The sequence below is a fragment of the Numenius arquata genome, unplaced genomic scaffold (genome assembly GCF_964106895.1).
Source record: "Numenius arquata unplaced genomic scaffold, bNumArq3.hap1.1 HAP1_SCAFFOLD_1758, whole genome shotgun sequence".
Classification (NCBI taxonomy): domain Eukaryota; kingdom Metazoa; phylum Chordata; class Aves; order Charadriiformes; family Scolopacidae; genus Numenius; species Numenius arquata.
In genome coordinates, this window is record NW_027415179.1 from 1 (window position 1) to 10,960 (window position 10,960).

The window sequence follows — 10,960 nt, forward strand, 5'->3', positions numbered from 1 at the left end:
GGTGGTGCGGGGCAGGGGGGGTGTTTGTTGGCGGGTGGGGGTGGGGGCTGTGGGGCCGTGTCGGGGTGCGGGAGGGGGGTGTCGGGGGCAGGAGAGGGCTGCTGTGGGGCAAAGGGGTGCCTACGGCCATACCACCCTGAGAACGCCCGATCTCGTCCGATCTCGGAAGCTAAGCAGGGTCGGGCCCGGTTAGTACTTGGATGGGAGACCGCCTGGGAATACCGGGTGCTGTAGGCTTTTGCCCGTCGGGGGGGTGGAGGGCTGAGCATGGTTTTGGTGGGGTGGGTGTGTTGGGAGGGGGGCGGTGGTGCGGGGCAGGGGGGGTGTTTGTTGGCGGGTGGGGGTGGGGGCTGTGGGGCCGTGTCGGGGTGCGGGAGGGGGGTGTCGGGGGCAGGAGAGGGCTGCTGTGGGGCAAAGGGGTGCCTACGGCCATACCACCCTGAGAACGCCCGATCTCGTCCGATCTCGGAAGCTAAGCAGGGTCGGGCCCGGTTAGTACTTGGATGGGAGACCGCCTGGGAATACCGGGTGCTGTAGGCTTTTGCCCGTCGGGGGGGTGGAGGGCTGAGCATGGTTTTGGTGGGGTGGGTGTGTTGGGAGGGGGGCGGTGGTGCGGGGCAGGGGGGGTGTTTGTTGGCGGGTGGGGGTGGGGGCTGTGGGGCCGTGTCGGGGTGCGGGAGGGGGGTGTCGGGGGCAGGAGAGGGCTGCTGTGGGGCAAAGGGGTGCCTACGGCCATACCACCCTGAGAACGCCCGATCTCGTCCGATCTCGGAAGCTAAGCAGGGTCGGGCCCGGTTAGTACTTGGATGGGAGACCGCCTGGGAATACCGGGTGCTGTAGGCTTTTGCCCGTCGGGGGGGTGGAGGGCTGAGCATGGTTTTGGTGGGGTGGGTGTGTTGGGAGGGGGGCGGTGGTGCGGGGCAGGGGGGGTGTTTGTTGGCGGGTGGGGGTGGGGGCTGTGGGGCCGTGTCGGGGTGCGGGAGGGGGGTGTCGGGGGCAGGAGAGGGCTGCTGTGGGGCAAAGGGGCGCCTACGGCCATACCACCCTGAGAACGCCCGATCTCGTCCGATCTCGGAAGCTAAGCAGGGTCGGGCCCGGTTAGTACTTGGATGGGAGACCGCCTGGGAATACCGGGTGCTGTAGGCTTTTGCCCGTCGGGGGGGTGGAGGGCTGAGCATGGTTTTGGTGGGGTGGGTGTGTTGGGAGGGGGGCGGTGGTGCGGGGCAGGGGGGGTGTTTGTTGGCGGGTGGGGGTGGGGGCTGTGGGGCCGTGTCGGGGGGCGGGAGGGGGGTGTCGGGGGCAGGAGAGGGCTGCTGTGGGGCAAAGGGGTGCCTACGGCCATACCACCCTGAGAACGCCCGATCTCGTCCGATCTCGGAAGCTAAGCAGGGTCGGGCCCGGTTAGTACTTGGATGGGAGACCGCCCGGGAATACCGGGTGCTGTAGGCTTTTGCCCGTCGGGGGGGTGGAGGGCTGAGCATGGTTTTGGTGGGGTGGGTGTGTTGGGAGGGGGGCGGTGGTGCGGGGCAAGGGGGGGTGTTTGTTGGCGGGTGGGGGTGGGGGCTGTGGGGCCGTGTCGGGGTGCGGGAGGGGGGTGTCGGGGGCAGGAGAGGGCTGCTGTGGGGCAAAGGGGCGCCTACGGCCATACCACCCTGAGAACGCCCGATCTCGTCCGATCTCGGAAGCTAAGCAGGGTCGGGCCCGGTTAGTACTTGGATGGGAGACCGCCTGGGAATACCGGGTGCTGTAGGCTTTTGCCCGTCGGGGGGGTGGAGGGCTGAGCATGGTTTTGGTGGGGTGGGTGTGTTGGGAGGGGGGCGGTGGTGCGGGGCAGGGGGGGTGTTTGTTGGCGGGTGGGGGTGGGGGCTGTGGGGCCGTGTCGGGGTGCGGGAGGGGGGTGTCGGGGGCAGGAGAGGGCTGCTGTGGGGCAAAGGGGCGCCTACGGCCATACCACCCTGAGAACGCCCGATCTCGTCCGATCTCGGAAGCTAAGCAGGGTCGGGCCCGGTTAGTACTTGGATGGGAGACCGCCTGGGAATACCGGGTGCTGTAGGCTTTTGCCCGTCGGGGGGGTGGAGGGCTGAGCATGGTTTTGGTGGGGTGGGTGTGTTGGGAGGGGGGCGGTGGTGCGGGGCAGGGGGGGTGTTTGTTGGCGGGTGGGGGTGGGGGCTGTGGGGCCGTGTCGGGGTGCGGGAGGGGGGTGTCGGGGGCAGGAGAGGGCTGCTGTGGGGCAAAGGGGTGCCTACGGCCATACCACCCTGAGAACGCCCGATCTCGTCCGATCTCGGAAGCTAAGCAGGGTCGGGCCCGGTTAGTACTTGGATGGGAGACCGCCTGGGAATACCGGGTGCTGTAGGCTTTTGCCCGTCGGGGGGGTGGAGGGCTGAGCATGGTTTTGGTGGGGTGGGTGTGTTGGGAGGGGGGCGGTGGTGCGGGGCAGAGGGGGGGTGTTTGTTGGCGGGTGGGGGTGGGGGCTGTGGGGCCGTGTCGGGGTGCGGGAGGGGGGTGTCGGGGGCAGGAGAGGGCTGCTGTGGGGCAAAGGGGCGCCTACGGCCATACCACCCTGAGAACGCCCGATCTCGTCCGATCTCGGAAGCTAAGCAGGGTCGGGCCCGGTTAGTACTTGGATGGGAGACCGCCTGGGAATACCGGGTGCTGTAGGCTTTTGCCCGTCGGGGGGGTGGAGGGCTGAGCATGGTTTTGGTGGGGTGGGTGTGTTGGGAGGGGGGCGGTGGTGCGGGGCAGGGGGGGTGTTTGTTGGCGGGTGGGGGTGGGGGCTGTGGGGCCGTGTCGGGGTGCGGGAGGGGGGTGTCGGGGGCAGGAGAGGGCTGCTGTGGGGCAAAGGGGTGCCTACGGCCATACCACCCTGAGAACGCCCGATCTCGTCCGATCTCGGAAGCTAAGCAGGGTCGGGCCCGGTTAGTACTTGGATGGGAGACCGCCTGGGAATACCGGGTGCTGTAGGCTTTTGCCCGTCGGGGGGGTGGAGGGCTGAGCATGGTTTTGGTGGGGTGGGTGTGTTGGGAGGGGGGCGGTGGTGCGGGGCAGGGGGGGTGTTTGTTGGCGGGTGGGGGTGGGGGCTGTGGGGCCGTGTCGGGGTGCGGGAGGGGGGTGTCGGGGGCAGGAGAGGGCTGCTGTGGGGCAAAGGGGTGCCTACGGCCATACCACCCTGAGAACGCCCGATCTCGTCCGATCTCGGAAGCTAAGCAGGGTCGGGCCCGGTTAGTACTTGGATGGGAGACCGCCTGGGAATACCGGGTGCTGTAGGCTTTTGCCCGTCGGGGGGGTGGAGGGCTGAGCATGGTTTTGGTGGGGTGGGTGTGTTGGGAGGGGGGCGGTGGTGCGGGGCAGGGGGGGTGTTTGTTGGCGGGTGGGGGTGGGGGCTGTGGGGCCGTGTCGGGGTGCGGGAGGGGGGTGTCGGGGGCAGGAGAGGGCTGCTGTGGGGCAAAGGGGTGCCTACGGCCATACCACCCTGAGAACGCCCGATCTCGTCCGATCTCGGAAGCTAAGCAGGGTCGGGCCCGGTTAGTACTTGGATGGGAGACCGCCTGGGAATACCGGGTGCTGTAGGCTTTTGCCCGTCGGGGGGGTGGAGGGCTGAGCATGGTTTTGGTGGGGTGGGTGTGTTGGGAGGGGGGCGGTGGTGCGGGGCAGGGGGGGTGTTTGTTGGCGGGTGGGGGTGGGGGCTGTGGGGCCGTGTCGGGGTGCGGGAGGGGGGTGTCGGGGGCAGGAGAGGGCTGCTGTGGGGCAAAGGGGCGCCTACGGCCATACCACCCTGAGAACGCCCGATCTCGTCCGATCTCGGAAGCTAAGCAGGGTCGGGCCCGGTTAGTACTTGGATGGGAGACCGCCTGGGAATACCGGGTGCTGTAGGCTTTTGCCCGTCGGGGGGGTGGAGGGCTGAGCATGGTTTTGGTGGGGTGGGTGTGTTGGGAGGGGGGCGGTGGTGCGGGGCAGGGGGGGTGTTTGTTGGCGGGTGGGGGTGGGGGCTGTGGGGCCGTGTCGGGGGGCGGGAGGGGGGTGTCGGGGGCAGGAGAGGGCTGCTGTGGGGCAAAGGGGCGCCTACGGCCATACCACCCTGAGAACGCCCGATCTCGTCCGATCTCGGAAGCTAAGCAGGGTCGGGCCCGGTTAGTACTTGGATGGGAGACCGCCCGGGAATACCGGGTGCTGTAGGCTTTTGCCCGTCGGGGGGGTGGAGGGCTGAGCATGGTTTTGGTGGGGTGGGTGTGTTGGGAGGGGGGCGGTGGTGCGGGGCAAGGGGGGGTGTTTGTTGGCGGGTGGGGGTGGGGGCTGTGGGGCCGTGTCGGGGTGCGGGAGGGGGGTGTCGGGGGCAGGAGAGGGCTGCTGTGGGGCAAAGGGGCGCCTACGGCCATACCACCCTGAGAACGCCCGATCTCGTCCGATCTCGGAAGCTAAGCAGGGTCGGGCCCGGTTAGTACTTGGATGGGAGACCGCCTGGGAATACCGGGTGCTGTAGGCTTTTGCCCGTCGGGGGGGTGGAGGGCTGAGCATGGTTTTGGTGGGGTGGGTGTGTTGGGAGGGGGGCGGTGGTGCGGGGCAGGGGGGGTGTTTGTTGGCGGGTGGGGGTGGGGGCTGTGGGGCCGTGTCGGGGTGCGGGAGGGGGGTGTCGGGGGCAGGAGAGGGCTGCTGTGGGGCAAAGGGGCGCCTACGGCCATACCACCCTGAGAACGCCCGATCTCGTCCGATCTCGGAAGCTAAGCAGGGTCGGGCCCGGTTAGTACTTGGATGGGAGACCGCCTGGGAATACCGGGTGCTGTAGGCTTTTGCCCGTCGGGGGGGTGGAGGGCTGAGCATGGTTTTGGTGGGGTGGGTGTGTTGGGAGGGGGGCGGTGGTGCGGGGCAGGGGGGGTGTTTGTTGGCGGGTGGGGGTGGGGGCTGTGGGGCCGTGTCGGGGGGCGGGAGGGGGGTGTCGGGGGCAGGAGAGGGCTGCTGTGGGGCAAAGGGGCGCCTACGGCCATACCACCCTGAGAACGCCCGATCTCGTCCGATCTCGGAAGCTAAGCAGGGTCGGGCCCGGTTAGTACTTGGATGGGAGACCGCCTGGGAATACCGGGTGCTGTAGGCTTTTGCCCGTCGGGGGGGTGGAGGGCTGAGCATGGTTTTGGTGGGGTGGGTGTGTTGGGAGGGGGGCGGTGGTGCGGGGCAGGGGGGGTGTTTGTTGGCGGGTGGGGGTGGGGGCTGTGGGGCCGTGTCGGGGTGCGGGAGGGGGGTGTCGGGGGCAGGAGAGGGCTGCTGTGGGGCAAAGGGGCGCCTACGGCCATACCACCCTGAGAACGCCCGATCTCGTCCGATCTCGGAAGCTAAGCAGGGTCGGGCCCGGTTAGTACTTGGATGGGAGACCGCCTGGGAATACCGGGTGCTGTAGGCTTTTGCCCGTCGGGGGGGTGGAGGGCTGAGCATGGTTTTGGTGGGGTGGGTGTGTTGGGAGGGGGGCGGTGGTGCAGGGCAGGGGGGGTGTTTGTTGGCGGGTGGGGGTGGGGGCTGTGGGGCCGTGTCGGGGTGCGGGAGGGGGGTGTCGGGGGCAGGAGAGGGCTGCTGTGGGGCAAAGGGGTGCCTACGGCCATACCACCCTGAGAACGCCCGATCTCGTCCGATCTCGGAAGCTAAGCAGGGTCGGGCCCGGTTAGTACTTGGATGGGAGACCGCCTGGGAATACCGGGTGCTGTAGGCTTTTGCCCGTCGGGGGGGTGGAGGGCTGAGCATGGTTTTGGTGGGGTGGGTGTGTTGGGAGGGGGGCGGTGGTGCGGGGCAGGGGGGGTGTTTGTTGGCGGGTGGGGGTGGGGGCTGTGGGGCCGTGTCGGGGTGCGGGAGGGGGGTGTCGGGGGCAGGAGAGGGCTGCTGTGGGGCAAAGGGGTGCCTACGGCCATACCACCCTGAGAACGCCCGATCTCGTCCGATCTCGGAAGCTAAGCAGGGTCGGGCCCGGTTAGTACTTGGATGGGAGACCGCCTGGGAATACCGGGTGCTGTAGGCTTTTGCCCGTCGGGGGGGTGGAGGGCTGAGCATGGTTTTGGTGGGGTGGGTGTGTTGGGAGGGGGGCGGTGGTGCGGGGCAGGGGGGGTGTTTGTTGGCGGGTGGGGGTGGGGGCTGTGGGGCCGTGTCGGGGTGCGGGAGGGGGGTGTCGGGGGCAGGAGAGGGCTGCTGTGGGGCAAAGGGGCGCCTACGGCCATACCACCCTGAGAACGCCCGATCTCGTCCGATCTCGGAAGCTAAGCAGGGTCGGGCCCGGTTAGTACTTGGATGGGAGACCGCCTGGGAATACCGGGTGCTGTAGGCTTTTGCCCGTCGGGGGGGTGGAGGGCTGAGCATGGTTTTGGTGGGGTGGGTGTGTTGGGAGGGGGGCGGTGGTGCGGGGCAGGGGGGGTGTTTGTTGGCGGGTGGGGGTGGGGGCTGTGGGGCCGTGTCGGGGTGCGGGAGGGGGGTGTCGGGGGCAGGAGAGGGCTGCTGTGGGGCAAAGGGGCGCCTACGGCCATACCACCCTGAGAACGCCCGATCTCGTCCGATCTCGGAAGCTAAGCAGGGTCGGGCCCGGTTAGTACTTGGATGGGAGACCGCCTGGGAATACCGGGTGCTGTAGGCTTTTGCCCGTCGGGGGGGTGGAGGGCTGAGCATGGTTTTGGTGGGGTGGGTGTGTTGGGAGGGGGGCGGTGGTGCGGGGCAGGGGGGGTGTTTGTTGGCGGGTGGGGGTGGGGGCTGTGGGGCCGTGTCGGGGTGCGGGAGGGGGGTGTCGGGGGCAGGAGAGGGCTGCTGTGGGGCAAAGGGGTGCCTACGGCCATACCACCCTGAGAACGCCCGATCTCGTCCGATCTCGGAAGCTAAGCAGGGTCGGGCCCGGTTAGTACTTGGATGGGAGACCGCCTGGGAATACCGGGTGCTGTAGGCTTTTGCCCGTCGGGGGGGTGGAGGGCTGAGCATGGTTTTGGTGGGGTGGGTGTGTTGGGAGGGGGGCGGTGGTGCGGGGCAGGGGGGGTGTTTGTTGGCGGGTGGGGGTGGGGGCTGTGGGGCCGTGTCGGGGTGCGGGAGGGGGGTGTCGGGGGCAGGAGAGGGCTGCTGTGGGGCAAAGGGGTGCCTACGGCCATACCACCCTGAGAACGCCCGATCTCGTCCGATCTCGGAAGCTAAGCAGGGTCGGGCCCGGTTAGTACTTGGATGGGAGACCGCCTGGGAATACCAGGTGCTGTAGGCTTTTGCCCGTCGGGGGGGTGGAGGGCTGAGCATGGTTTTGGTGGGGTGGGTGTGTTGGGAGGGGGGCGGTGGTGCGGGGCAGGGGGGGTGTTTGTTGGCGGGTGGGGGTGGGGGCTGTGGGGCCGTGTCGGGGTGCGGGAGGGGGGTGTCGGGGGCAGGAGAGGGCTGCTGTGGGGCAAAGGGGCGCCTACGGCCATACCACCCTGAGAACGCCCGATCTCGTCCGATCTCGGAAGCTAAGCAGGGTCGGGCCCGGTTAGTACTTGGATGGGAGACCGCCTGGGAATACCGGGTGCTGTAGGCTTTTGCCCGTCGGGGGGGTGGAGGGCTGAGCATGGTTTTGGTGGGGTGGGTGTGTTGGGAGGGGGGCGGTGGTGCGGGGCAGGGGGGGTGTTTGTTGGCGGGTGGGGGTGGGGGCTGTGGGGCCGTGTCGGGGTGCGGGAGGGGGGTGTCGGGGGCAGGAGAGGGCTGCTGTGGGGCAAAGGGGCGCCTACGGCCATACCACCCTGAGAACGCCCGATCTCGTCCGATCTCGGAAGCTAAGCAGGGTCGGGCCCGGTTAGTACTTGGATGGGAGACCGCCTGGGAATACCGGGTGCTGTAGGCTTTTGCCCGTCGGGGGGGTGGAGGGCTGAGCATGGTTTTGGTGGGGTGGGTGTGTTGGGAGGGGGGCGGTGGTGCGGGGCAGGGGGGGTGTTTGTTGGCGGGTGGGGGTGGGGGCTGTGGGGCCGTGTCGGGGTGCGGGAGGGGGGTGTCGGGGGCAGGAGAGGGCTGCTGTGGGGCAAAGGGGCGCCTACGGCCATACCACCCTGAGAACGCCCGATCTCGTCCGATCTCGGAAGCTAAGCAGGGTCGGGCCCGGTTAGTACTTGGATGGGAGACCGCCTGGGAATACCGGGTGCTGTAGGCTTTTGCCCGTCGGGGGGGTGGAGGGCTGAGCATGGTTTTGGTGGGGTGGGTGTGTTGGGAGGGGGGCGGTGGTGCGGGGCAGGGGGGGTGTTTGTTGGCGGGTGGGGGTGGGGGCTGTGGGGCCGTGTCGGGGTGCGGGAGGGGGGTGTCGGGGGCAGGAGAGGGCTGCTGTGGGGCAAAGGGGCGCCTACGGCCATACCACCCTGAGAACGCCCGATCTCGTCCGATCTCGGAAGCTAAGCAGGGTCGGGCCCGGTTAGTACTTGGATGGGAGACCGCCTGGGAATACCGGGTGCTGTAGGCTTTTGCCCGTCGGGGGGGTGGAGGGCTGAGCATGGTTTTGGTGGGGTGGGTGTGTTGGGAGGGGGGCGGTGGTGCGGGGCAGGGGGGGTGTTTGTTGGCGGGTGGGGGTGGGGGCTGTGGGGCCGTGTCGGGGGGCGGGAGGGGGGTGTCGGGGGCAGGAGAGGGCTGCTGTGGGGCAAAGGGGTGCCTACGGCCATACCACCCTGAGAACGCCCGATCTCGTCCGATCTCGGAAGCTAAGCAGGGTCGGGCCCGGTTAGTACTTGGATGGGAGACCGCCTGGGAATACCGGGTGCTGTAGGCTTTTGCCCGTCGGGGGGGTGGAGGGCTGAGCATGGTTTTGGTGGGGTGGGTGTGTTGGGAGGGGGGCGGTGGTGCGGGGCAAGGGGGGGTGTTTGTTGGCGGGTGGGGGTGGGGGCTGTGGGGCCGTGTCGGGGTGCGGGAGGGGGGTGTCGGGGGCAGGAGAGGGCTGCTGTGGGGCAAAGGGGCGCCTACGGCCATACCACCCTGAGAACGCCCGATCTCGTCCGATCTCGGAAGCTAAGCAGGGTCGGGCCCGGTTAGTACTTGGATGGGAGACCGCCCGGGAATACCGGGTGCTGTAGGCTTTTGCCCGTCGGGGGGGTGGAGGGCTGAGCATGGTTTTGGTGGGGTGGGTGTGTTGGGAGGGGGGCGGTGGTGCGGGGCAGGGGGGGTGTTTGTTGGCGGGTGGGGGTGGGGGCTGTGGGGCCGTGTCGGGGTGCGGGAGGGGGGTGTCGGGGGCAGGAGAGGGCTGCTGTGGGGCAAAGGGGCGCCTACGGCCATACCACCCTGAGAACGCCCGATCTCGTCCGATCTCGGAAGCTAAGCAGGGTCGGGCCCGGTTAGTACTTGGATGGGAGACCGCCTGGGAATACCGGGTGCTGTAGGCTTTTGCCCGTCGGGGGGGTGGAGGGCTGAGCATGGTTTTGGTGGGGTGGGTGTGTTGGGAGGGGGGCGGTGGTGCGGGGCAGGGGGGGTGTTTGTTGGCGGGTGGGGGTGGGGGCTGTGGGGCCGTGTCGGGGTGCGGGAGGGGGGTGTCGGGGGCAGGAGAGGGCTGCTGTGGGGCAAAGGGGCGCCTACGGCCATACCACCCTGAGAACGCCCGATCTCGTCCGATCTCGGAAGCTAAGCAGGGTCGGGCCCGGTTAGTACTTGGATGGGAGACCGCCTGGGAATACCGGGTGCTGTAGGCTTTTGCCCGTCGGGGGGGTGGAGGGCTGAGCATGGTTTTGGTGGGGTGGGTGTGTTGGGAGGGGGGCGGTGGTGCGGGGCAGGGGGGGTGTTTGTTGGCGGGTGGGGGTGGGGGCTGTGGGGCCGTGTCGGGGTGCGGGAGGGGGGTGTCGGGGGCAGGAGAGGGCTGCTGTGGGGCAAAGGGGTGCCTACGGCCATACCACCCTGAGAACGCCCGATCTCGTCCGATCTCGGAAGCTAAGCAGGGTCGGGCCCGGTTAGTACTTGGATGGGAGACCGCCTGGGAATACCGGGTGCTGTAGGCTTTTGCCCGTCGGGGGGGTGGAGGGCTGAGCATGGTTTTGGTGGGGTGGGTGTGTTGGGAGGGGGGCGGTGGTGCGGGGCAGGGGGGGTGTTTGTTGGCGGGTGGGGGTGGGGGCTGTGGGGCCGTGTCGGGGTGCGGGAGGGGGGTGTCGGGGGCAGGAGAGGGCTGCTGTGGGGCAAAGGGGTGCCTACGGCCATACCACCCTGAGAACGCCCGATCTCGTCCGATCTCGGAAGCTAAGCAGGGTCGGGCCCGGTTAGTACTTGGATGGGAGACCGCCTGGGAATACCGGGTGCTGTAGGCTTTTGCCCGTCGGGGGGGTGGAGGGCTGAGCATGGTTTTGGTGGGGTGGGTGTGTTGGGAGGGGGGCGGTGGTGCGGGGCAGGGGGGGTGTTTGTTGGCGGGTGGGGGTGGGGGCTGTGGGGCCGTGTCGGGGTGCGGGAGGGGGGTGTCGGGGGCAGGAGAGGGCTGCTGTGGGGCAAAGGGGCGCCTACGGCCATACCACCCTGAGAACGCCCGATCTCGTCCGATCTCGGAAGCTAAGCAGGGTCGGGCCCGGTTAGTACTTGGATGGGAGACCGCCTGGGAATACCGGGTGCTGTAGGCTTTTGCCCGTCGGGGGGGTGGAGGGCTGAGCATGGTTTTGGTGGGGTGGGTGTGTTGGGAGGGGGGCGGTGGTGCGGGGCAGGGGGGGTGTTTGTTGGCGGGTGGGGGTGGGGGCTGTGGGGCCGTGTCGGGGTGCGGGAGGGGGGTGTCGGGGGCAGGAGAGGGCTGCTGTGGGGCAAAGGGGCGCCTACGGCCATACCACCCTGAGAACGCCCGATCTCGTCCGATCTCGGAAGCTAAGCAGGGTCGGGCCCGGTTAGTACTTGGATGGGAGACCGCCTGGGAATACCGGGTGCTGTAGGCTTTTGCCCGTCGGGGGGGTGGAGGGCTGAGCATGGTTTTGGTGGGGTGGGTGTGTTGGGAGGGGGGCGGTGGTGCGGGGCAGGGGGGGTGTTTGTTGGCGGGTGGGGGTGGGGG

The 10,960-nt window shown here is 68.9% G+C and overlaps 36 non-coding genes across 36 annotated transcripts; all 36 read left to right on the forward strand.

Annotated features, from left to right (window-relative positions):
* The first annotated feature begins 118 nt into the window (after positions 1-118).
* On the forward strand, positions 119-237 carry LOC141478435 (5S ribosomal RNA). Its single transcript, XR_012463927.1, has one exon. It is a non-coding gene; the product is annotated as a 5S ribosomal RNA (ribosomal RNA).
* A 184-nt stretch (positions 238-421) lies between these two features.
* Positions 422-540, forward strand: LOC141478448 (5S ribosomal RNA). Its single transcript, XR_012463938.1, has one exon. It is a non-coding gene; the product is annotated as a 5S ribosomal RNA (ribosomal RNA).
* Positions 541-724: 184 nt separating this feature from the next.
* LOC141478460 (5S ribosomal RNA) lies at positions 725-843 on the forward strand. The gene has a single exon (XR_012463949.1). It is a non-coding gene; the product is annotated as a 5S ribosomal RNA (ribosomal RNA).
* Positions 844-1,027: 184 nt separating this feature from the next.
* Positions 1,028-1,146, forward strand: LOC141478462 (5S ribosomal RNA). Its single transcript, XR_012463951.1, has one exon. It is a non-coding gene; the product is annotated as a 5S ribosomal RNA (ribosomal RNA).
* Positions 1,147-1,330: 184 nt separating this feature from the next.
* LOC141478458 (5S ribosomal RNA) lies at positions 1,331-1,449 on the forward strand. The gene has a single exon (XR_012463947.1). It is a non-coding gene; the product is annotated as a 5S ribosomal RNA (ribosomal RNA).
* A 185-nt stretch (positions 1,450-1,634) lies between these two features.
* LOC141478425 (5S ribosomal RNA) lies at positions 1,635-1,753 on the forward strand. The gene has a single exon (XR_012463917.1). It is a non-coding gene; the product is annotated as a 5S ribosomal RNA (ribosomal RNA).
* A 184-nt stretch (positions 1,754-1,937) lies between these two features.
* On the forward strand, positions 1,938-2,056 carry LOC141478426 (5S ribosomal RNA). Its single transcript, XR_012463918.1, has one exon. It is a non-coding gene; the product is annotated as a 5S ribosomal RNA (ribosomal RNA).
* Positions 2,057-2,240: 184 nt separating this feature from the next.
* LOC141478427 (5S ribosomal RNA) lies at positions 2,241-2,359 on the forward strand. Its single transcript, XR_012463919.1, has one exon. It is a non-coding gene; the product is annotated as a 5S ribosomal RNA (ribosomal RNA).
* Positions 2,360-2,545: 186 nt separating this feature from the next.
* On the forward strand, positions 2,546-2,664 carry LOC141478428 (5S ribosomal RNA). The gene has a single exon (XR_012463920.1). It is a non-coding gene; the product is annotated as a 5S ribosomal RNA (ribosomal RNA).
* Positions 2,665-2,848: 184 nt separating this feature from the next.
* On the forward strand, positions 2,849-2,967 carry LOC141478429 (5S ribosomal RNA). Its single transcript, XR_012463921.1, has one exon. It is a non-coding gene; the product is annotated as a 5S ribosomal RNA (ribosomal RNA).
* Positions 2,968-3,151: 184 nt separating this feature from the next.
* On the forward strand, positions 3,152-3,270 carry LOC141478430 (5S ribosomal RNA). The gene has a single exon (XR_012463922.1). It is a non-coding gene; the product is annotated as a 5S ribosomal RNA (ribosomal RNA).
* A 184-nt stretch (positions 3,271-3,454) lies between these two features.
* LOC141478431 (5S ribosomal RNA) lies at positions 3,455-3,573 on the forward strand. The gene has a single exon (XR_012463923.1). It is a non-coding gene; the product is annotated as a 5S ribosomal RNA (ribosomal RNA).
* A 184-nt stretch (positions 3,574-3,757) lies between these two features.
* Positions 3,758-3,876, forward strand: LOC141478432 (5S ribosomal RNA). Its single transcript, XR_012463924.1, has one exon. It is a non-coding gene; the product is annotated as a 5S ribosomal RNA (ribosomal RNA).
* Positions 3,877-4,060: 184 nt separating this feature from the next.
* LOC141478459 (5S ribosomal RNA) lies at positions 4,061-4,179 on the forward strand. The gene has a single exon (XR_012463948.1). It is a non-coding gene; the product is annotated as a 5S ribosomal RNA (ribosomal RNA).
* A 185-nt stretch (positions 4,180-4,364) lies between these two features.
* Positions 4,365-4,483, forward strand: LOC141478433 (5S ribosomal RNA). The gene has a single exon (XR_012463925.1). It is a non-coding gene; the product is annotated as a 5S ribosomal RNA (ribosomal RNA).
* Positions 4,484-4,667: 184 nt separating this feature from the next.
* LOC141478434 (5S ribosomal RNA) lies at positions 4,668-4,786 on the forward strand. Its single transcript, XR_012463926.1, has one exon. It is a non-coding gene; the product is annotated as a 5S ribosomal RNA (ribosomal RNA).
* Positions 4,787-4,970: 184 nt separating this feature from the next.
* On the forward strand, positions 4,971-5,089 carry LOC141478436 (5S ribosomal RNA). Its single transcript, XR_012463928.1, has one exon. It is a non-coding gene; the product is annotated as a 5S ribosomal RNA (ribosomal RNA).
* A 184-nt stretch (positions 5,090-5,273) lies between these two features.
* LOC141478437 (5S ribosomal RNA) lies at positions 5,274-5,392 on the forward strand. Its single transcript, XR_012463929.1, has one exon. It is a non-coding gene; the product is annotated as a 5S ribosomal RNA (ribosomal RNA).
* Positions 5,393-5,576: 184 nt separating this feature from the next.
* Positions 5,577-5,695, forward strand: LOC141478438 (5S ribosomal RNA). Its single transcript, XR_012463930.1, has one exon. It is a non-coding gene; the product is annotated as a 5S ribosomal RNA (ribosomal RNA).
* A 184-nt stretch (positions 5,696-5,879) lies between these two features.
* On the forward strand, positions 5,880-5,998 carry LOC141478439 (5S ribosomal RNA). The gene has a single exon (XR_012463931.1). It is a non-coding gene; the product is annotated as a 5S ribosomal RNA (ribosomal RNA).
* Positions 5,999-6,182: 184 nt separating this feature from the next.
* Positions 6,183-6,301, forward strand: LOC141478442 (5S ribosomal RNA). The gene has a single exon (XR_012463932.1). It is a non-coding gene; the product is annotated as a 5S ribosomal RNA (ribosomal RNA).
* A 184-nt stretch (positions 6,302-6,485) lies between these two features.
* On the forward strand, positions 6,486-6,604 carry LOC141478443 (5S ribosomal RNA). The gene has a single exon (XR_012463933.1). It is a non-coding gene; the product is annotated as a 5S ribosomal RNA (ribosomal RNA).
* Positions 6,605-6,788: 184 nt separating this feature from the next.
* On the forward strand, positions 6,789-6,907 carry LOC141478444 (5S ribosomal RNA). Its single transcript, XR_012463934.1, has one exon. It is a non-coding gene; the product is annotated as a 5S ribosomal RNA (ribosomal RNA).
* Positions 6,908-7,091: 184 nt separating this feature from the next.
* LOC141478423 (5S ribosomal RNA) lies at positions 7,092-7,210 on the forward strand. The gene has a single exon (XR_012463916.1). It is a non-coding gene; the product is annotated as a 5S ribosomal RNA (ribosomal RNA).
* A 184-nt stretch (positions 7,211-7,394) lies between these two features.
* Positions 7,395-7,513, forward strand: LOC141478445 (5S ribosomal RNA). Its single transcript, XR_012463935.1, has one exon. It is a non-coding gene; the product is annotated as a 5S ribosomal RNA (ribosomal RNA).
* A 184-nt stretch (positions 7,514-7,697) lies between these two features.
* Positions 7,698-7,816, forward strand: LOC141478446 (5S ribosomal RNA). The gene has a single exon (XR_012463936.1). It is a non-coding gene; the product is annotated as a 5S ribosomal RNA (ribosomal RNA).
* A 184-nt stretch (positions 7,817-8,000) lies between these two features.
* LOC141478447 (5S ribosomal RNA) lies at positions 8,001-8,119 on the forward strand. The gene has a single exon (XR_012463937.1). It is a non-coding gene; the product is annotated as a 5S ribosomal RNA (ribosomal RNA).
* A 184-nt stretch (positions 8,120-8,303) lies between these two features.
* LOC141478449 (5S ribosomal RNA) lies at positions 8,304-8,422 on the forward strand. The gene has a single exon (XR_012463939.1). It is a non-coding gene; the product is annotated as a 5S ribosomal RNA (ribosomal RNA).
* A 184-nt stretch (positions 8,423-8,606) lies between these two features.
* On the forward strand, positions 8,607-8,725 carry LOC141478450 (5S ribosomal RNA). Its single transcript, XR_012463940.1, has one exon. It is a non-coding gene; the product is annotated as a 5S ribosomal RNA (ribosomal RNA).
* A 185-nt stretch (positions 8,726-8,910) lies between these two features.
* LOC141478461 (5S ribosomal RNA) lies at positions 8,911-9,029 on the forward strand. The gene has a single exon (XR_012463950.1). It is a non-coding gene; the product is annotated as a 5S ribosomal RNA (ribosomal RNA).
* Positions 9,030-9,213: 184 nt separating this feature from the next.
* LOC141478451 (5S ribosomal RNA) lies at positions 9,214-9,332 on the forward strand. Its single transcript, XR_012463941.1, has one exon. It is a non-coding gene; the product is annotated as a 5S ribosomal RNA (ribosomal RNA).
* A 184-nt stretch (positions 9,333-9,516) lies between these two features.
* On the forward strand, positions 9,517-9,635 carry LOC141478452 (5S ribosomal RNA). Its single transcript, XR_012463942.1, has one exon. It is a non-coding gene; the product is annotated as a 5S ribosomal RNA (ribosomal RNA).
* Positions 9,636-9,819: 184 nt separating this feature from the next.
* On the forward strand, positions 9,820-9,938 carry LOC141478453 (5S ribosomal RNA). Its single transcript, XR_012463943.1, has one exon. It is a non-coding gene; the product is annotated as a 5S ribosomal RNA (ribosomal RNA).
* Positions 9,939-10,122: 184 nt separating this feature from the next.
* Positions 10,123-10,241, forward strand: LOC141478454 (5S ribosomal RNA). The gene has a single exon (XR_012463944.1). It is a non-coding gene; the product is annotated as a 5S ribosomal RNA (ribosomal RNA).
* Positions 10,242-10,425: 184 nt separating this feature from the next.
* Positions 10,426-10,544, forward strand: LOC141478455 (5S ribosomal RNA). The gene has a single exon (XR_012463945.1). It is a non-coding gene; the product is annotated as a 5S ribosomal RNA (ribosomal RNA).
* A 184-nt stretch (positions 10,545-10,728) lies between these two features.
* On the forward strand, positions 10,729-10,847 carry LOC141478456 (5S ribosomal RNA). Its single transcript, XR_012463946.1, has one exon. It is a non-coding gene; the product is annotated as a 5S ribosomal RNA (ribosomal RNA).
* The last annotated feature ends 113 nt before the right edge of the window (positions 10,848-10,960 follow it).